Source organism: Aegilops tauschii, chromosome 1 (genome assembly GCF_002575655.3).
Source record: "Aegilops tauschii subsp. strangulata cultivar AL8/78 chromosome 1, Aet v6.0, whole genome shotgun sequence".
NCBI lineage: Eukaryota > Viridiplantae > Streptophyta > Magnoliopsida > Poales > Poaceae > Aegilops > Aegilops tauschii.
This window is the reverse complement of record NC_053035.3, coordinates 482,766,900-482,773,378: the sequence shown is the minus strand read 5'-3', so window position 1 is coordinate 482,773,378 and position 6,479 is coordinate 482,766,900.

The window sequence follows — 6,479 nt, the reverse complement described above, 5'->3', positions numbered from 1 at the left end:
GTTTTCAGTGCTATATGCAGAGACCACCAAGGTAATTACTTGGGCTCGTCCGCGGTTATGTTTCCTGATTCAAATGATTCATCATCTTTGGAAGCTCTTTCTTGTCCAAGTTCATCATCTAAAGGTTGCCTCTGATTGCAAGGAATGGTGGATGATTGAAAGGAACAGGTGGAAAGTATGAATGCTCTTGCTTGTACAAGTTCAACATCTAAAGGTTGTCTGCAATTTGCAAGGGAATGGTGGATGACATATTGAAAGGAACGAGTGCAAAGTATGAGAATATTACTCATGCGATTGTGTTGAGTTAAAGGGATTTTGCATGTTCCTTCGCTCATGAAAAAATACAATGCAACACATATGCACATTCTATAGCTAAACATGCTCTATCTTTATCTTTAGGTCTCCCAAGGACAACGGTAGTTGGGGCAATGCAAGCTTTCTTGGGGACGTCGCATGCTCTATCTTTCTTGGGAATATTGAATAATAAAGTTGAGCATATTTACCCCTAAAAAAATACTCCCTAGTTTGTCAAACGAAAAGAAAAGATAAGGCCCCCTTCAGCAAAAGAAAAAGGAGTTGGCGCATTTTATTTTTGAGAAAGAAACTATATTGTATTGATTTCAGTTGGCAATATAGACTATCCAAATCAACAACCATAAAACCTGATAGGAGGCACACCAGTGCAGAACCGGGCTTTAGCGCCGGTTCATAAGGGCCTTTAGTGCCGATTCTACAACCGGCACTAAAGAGTGGGGACTAACACCCCCCCCCCCTTACTACCGGTTGACGAACCGGCGCTAAAGTGCCACCACGTGGCACGAGCCAGGCCCGGGTGCGGGTAGACCATTAGTACCGGTTGGTAACATCACCGGTACTAAATGTTTGGGGGGTTTCGGTTTTATTTTTTGTTTTTCCTTTAATTTTTTGTTTTCCTTTTAATTCTTTTTCGTTTGCTGGTATTTTACGATACTACATATTATACATGTTATGCACACACACACACACACATATATATATATATATATATAAATAGAATTTCTCGTAGAACCGATCATATATATATACATATCATCGAATGTCTCGCACCACCATATTCACACATACACATGCATGTACGTATATATATACAATTTGGTATATACAATTTCTCCTACATGGAGGCATTAGTGCGGTAGCGGATAATGGGATTCTCCTCTAGGATCTATGACTTGGTCGAGCAAAAATCCCGCTATTTCCTCTGCAATTGCTCGTATGCGATCCATTGGTAGGAGCTTCTGCCGCACTTCATTGAACTGTTAAGAAGGAGATCAATATGCATGTATTAGTTGTGTGACTAGATATCGATAATGATGTAAAAATTGTGTATAGTGTGTTCTGGCAAACGTACCCATATCTGTCTATCAGATGTGCTCCTTTCGGACGTCATCGTGCGAATGTTCTCGCAAACGTAGTATGCACATAAATCATTCCTCGGCTCCTGCTTCATGGCCTGTACGAGAATAGAGTTCAATCAGATAATAATTAATCAAGCCTGATAATTAATGTTATTGAAACTATAGAATTAAAGAGATTGCATGGTAGCTAGCTATACTATAGCTAGCTATAGTACTACTTAATTAATTACCGTGGGTCGATACCAATACAGTTTATCTCTGAACGGGCCTGGAACGTCTTTGATGAACTTTTGCCAAGCCCTGCCGGCCCGCCGGCAAAGAAAATGAATAAAGGAGTTATTAATTAGTTGATATCAGGACATATATATAATGAGATTGAAATTACCTGTTGATTATCCCCTTCACGATTGAGTACTCTTTAGCTTCTTTAAGCAGTGAGTCCAGTACTTCAACTTTTCCTTCTTTAACTTTAATGTCTACCAAGATCCAGTGGAACCTACATGCGCACTTTAATGTCTACCAAGATCCAGTGGTATCTAGCTAGTAACAAAAACAGAATTTGTAGTACAAGACAGTGTGGACTCACTGGAAGTTGTAAGGAAGTAGTATATCTGCATTGGCATTGAGGCGCTTCAAGAACTCTAGCATGTTATTCTCTACTTCTTGATTATAATGTTCATATGACCATGTCTCTTCATTAATGGTATTTGGGTCAATGAACCCAATGCCATGGCATCCAGCTTTTCTCATTTCGGACATCTTCATCCTGCATAATACCACAGAAAAGAATATAGTGAGGATAATTACAGGTAATGATCAACGAGAGCACTACAGCTAGCTTGAGACTTAAATTACAGAAAGAAATCACTTACAGACAATAGCAACTGACGATAGATTAGTCGAGTGCGTCATAATTGAATAACTGAAACAGTTCTGTATACTCAATAGACAGAGCTAGCTTATGGAAGTAATCCTCTTCCTTGACTTTCACCATGAGGGACTGTAGATTGTGGGTCTTGCAAATTTCCATGTACCATTGATGCAATTCATACATTCTCATTGGGAGGTTCTTGACCTCCTCAGGCTTGACCAAAGGTTCGCCGCGGACATATTTCCGTTTTATTTCCTCCTCTCTAAGCGGAGACATGAGCTCGATCTCGAGGAATTGTCCAACAGTCATACCGAGCATTTCAGCTTGCATTATATGCTCCTCGGTTATTACCAGATTGCCCAGCTGGGGAACGTTAACGGTTTGCCCACATATATATGGGGCGCCGGTACTCTTATGTGTTGTTGGCACAACAAGTGGGGGGATCGATTGCGTCGCCTGTTCTCCCAGCTGGGGAACGGTTTTCCTGCATTTTTTGCCAGCTGCTTGGCTCGAGCTCGAGCTTGACTCCTTCTGTACTCGTGCTCGATGTGCCTTCCTGATTTGGCGCTCATAGTCTGAGTCAACAGGCTTGGGAGCTGGTGGTCTAGCCATACGAATAAAGTGGTCAATCGTTTCCTCAGGCACTTTCTCCCTTGGCGGCGGTGCCGGTTTCGGTCCAAAATGGGCGTCCATTGGGCCTTCACTATGGCTCTATTTTGCTCCTCGGTCATGTCGTAAGGCCTCTGAGGAAGAGGAGCGAGGCTTGGACCATATTTATATCGCTTGCCTCCGCCTGTACCTCCTGTACTACCTCGACTCGTAGCGCTACGCACCATAGCTGCGGCGGCTCTCTTCCCCGATTGCTAAGGCGGCGGAGACGGCTGACGTGGCTGAGTTGGAGCAGGAGGAGTGGCCTGACGCTGTACCGGACTTGAAGCAGGAGGAGTGGCCTCACGCGGTGTCGGACTTGAAGCAGGAGGAGTGGCCTCACGTTGTGCCGGACTTGAAGCAGGAGGAGTGGCCTGCTGCTGTGCCGGACTTGGAGGAGGAGGAGTGGCCTCACATCGAGGAGGAGTCGGATGCCGACGCGGTGTCGGTGGCCTTCGAAAGATGATGCAATCCTTCCACCACCTCATCAACCACGACACGAGCATAGCCAGCTAGAATCGGGTTGCAATGGAAGGTTGCTTCGAGGGATTTGTATAAGCAACGGCGTCCGCCACCTTCATGGATATGTTCTTCATTTTGAAGTGTAGCTCACAGTTGGTGTTCTCCATGATGTCATCCACAGGGTATCTATCCAGCAGTGCGTCCTACGGGGCGGAACCAACGTGTTGGGGAACGTAGTAATTTCAAAAAAATTCCTACGCACACGCAAGATCATGGTGATGCATAGCAACGAGAGGGGAGAGTGTTGTCCACGTACCCTCGTAGACCGAAAGCGGAAGCGTTAGCACAACGCGGTTGATGTAGTCGTACGTCTTCACGATCCGACCGATCAAGTACCGAACGCACGGCACCTCCGAGTTCAGCACACGTTCAGCCCGATGACGTCCCTCGAACTCCGATCCAGCCGAGTGTTGAGGGAAAGTTTTGTCAGCACGATGGCGTGGTGACGATGATGATGTTCTACCGACGCAGGGCTTTGCCTAAGCACCGCTACAGTATTATCGAGGTGGACTATGGTGGAGGGGGGCACCGCACACGGCTAAAAGATCAAACGATCAATTGTTGTGTCTAGGGTGCCCCCTGTCCCCGTATGTAAAGAAGCAAAAGGGGAAGGTGCGGCCGGCCAGGAGAAGGCGCGCCAGGAGGAGTCCTACTCCCACCGGGAGTAGGACTCCCTCCCTTCCTTGTTGGACTAGGAGAGGAGAGGGAAGGAGAGAGGGGGAAAGGAAAGGGGGGGCGCCGCCCCCCTCCTTGTCCAATTCGGACTTGGGGGGGGGGGGGAGGGGCGCGTGGCTGCCCCTTGGCCGCCTCTCCTCTTCCACCAATTGGGCCCATGAGGCCCAATAGCCTCCGGGGGGTTCCGGTAACCCCCCGGTACTCCGATATATATCCGATAACCCCCGGAACCATTCCGGTGTCCGAATATAGTAACCCAATATATCAATCTTCATGTATCGACCATTTCGAGACTCCTCGTCATGTCCGTGATCACATCCGGGACTCCGAACAACCTTCGGTACATCAAAACATATAAAATCATAATATAACTGTCATCGAAACGTTAAGCGTGCGGACCCTACGGGTTCGAGAACTATGTAGACATGACCGAGACACGTCTCCGGTCAATAACCAATAGCGGAACCTGGATGCTCATATTGGCTCCCACATATTCTACGAAGATCTTTATCTGTCAGACCGCATAACAACATACGTTGTTCCCTTTGTCATCGGTATGTTACTTGCCCGAGATTCGATCGTAGGTATCTCAATACCTAGTTCAATCTCGTTACCGGAAAGTCTCTTTACTCGTTCTGTAATACATCATCCCACAACTAACTCATTAGTTGCAATGCTTGCAAGGCTTAAGTGATGTGCATTACCGAGAGGGCCCAGAGATACCTCTCCGACAATCGGAGTGACAAATCCTAATCTCGAAGTACGCCAACCCAACAAGTACCTTTGGAGACACCTGTAGAGCACCTTTATAATCACCCAGTTACGTTGTGACGTTTGGTAGCACACAAAGTGTTCCTCCGGTAAACGGGAGTTGCATAATCTCATAGTCATAGGAACATGTATAAGTCATGAAGAAAGCAATAGCAACATACTAAACGATCGAGTGCTAAGCTAACGGAATGGGTCAAGTCAATCACATCATTCTCCTAATGATGTGATCCCGTTAATCAAATGACAACTCATGTCCATGGCTAGGAAACATAACCATCTTTGATCAACGAGCTAGTCAAGTAGAGGCATACTAGTGACACTCTGTTTGTCTATGTATTCACACAAGTATTATGTTTCCGGTTAATACAATTCTAGCATGAATAATAAACATTTATCATGATATAAGGAAATAAATAATAACTTTATTATTGCCTCTAGGGCATATTTCCTTCAGTCTCCCACTTGCACTAGAGTCAATAATCTAGATTACACAGTAATGATTCTAACACCCATGGAGCCTTGGTGATGATCATGTTTTGCTCGTGGAAGAGGCTTAGTCAACGGGTCTGCAACATTCAGATCCGTATGTATCTTGCAAATTTCTATGTCTCCCACCTGGACTAAATCCCGGATGGAATTGAAACGTCTCTTGATGTGCTTGGTTCTCTTGTGAAATCTGGATTCCTTCGCCAAGGCAATTGCACCAGTATTGTCACAAAAGATTTTCATTGGACCCGATGCACTAGGTATGACACCTAGATCGGATATGAACTCCTTCATCCAGACTCCTTCATTTGCTGCTTCCGAAGCAGCTATGTACTCCACTTCACATGTAGATCCCGGCACGACGATTTGTTTAGAACTGCACCAACTGACAACTCCACCGTTCAATGTAAACACGTATCCGGTTTGCGATTTAGAATCGCCCGGATCAGTGTCAAAGCTTGCATCAACGTAACCATTTACGATGAGCTCTTTGTCATCTCCATAAACGAGAAACATATCCTTAGTCCTTTTCAGGTATTTCAGGATGTTCTTGACCGCTGTCCAGTGATCCACTCCTGGATTACTTTGGTACCTCCCTGCTAAACTTATAGCAAGGCACACATCAGGTCTGGTAGACAGCATTGCATACATGATAGAGCCCATGGCTGAAGCATAGGGAACATCATTCATCTTCTCTCTATCTTCTGAAGTGGTCGGGCATTGAGTCTTACTCAACTTCACACCTTGTAACACAGGCAAGAACCCTTTCTTTGCTTGATCCATTTTGAACTTCTTCAAAACATTGTCAAGGTATGTGCTTTGTGAAAGTCCAATTAAGCATCTTGATCTATCTCTATAGATCTTGATGCCCAATATATACGCAGCTTCACCGAGGTCTTTCATTGAAAAACTCTTATTCAAGTATCCCTTTATGCTATTCAGAAATTCTATATCATTTCCAATCAGCAATATGTCATCCACATATAATATTAGAAATGCTACAGAGCTCCCACTCACCTTCTTGTAAATACAGGCTTCTCCAAAAGTCTGTACAAAACCAAATGCTTTGATCACACTATCAAAGCGTTTATTCCAACTCCGAGAGGCTTGCG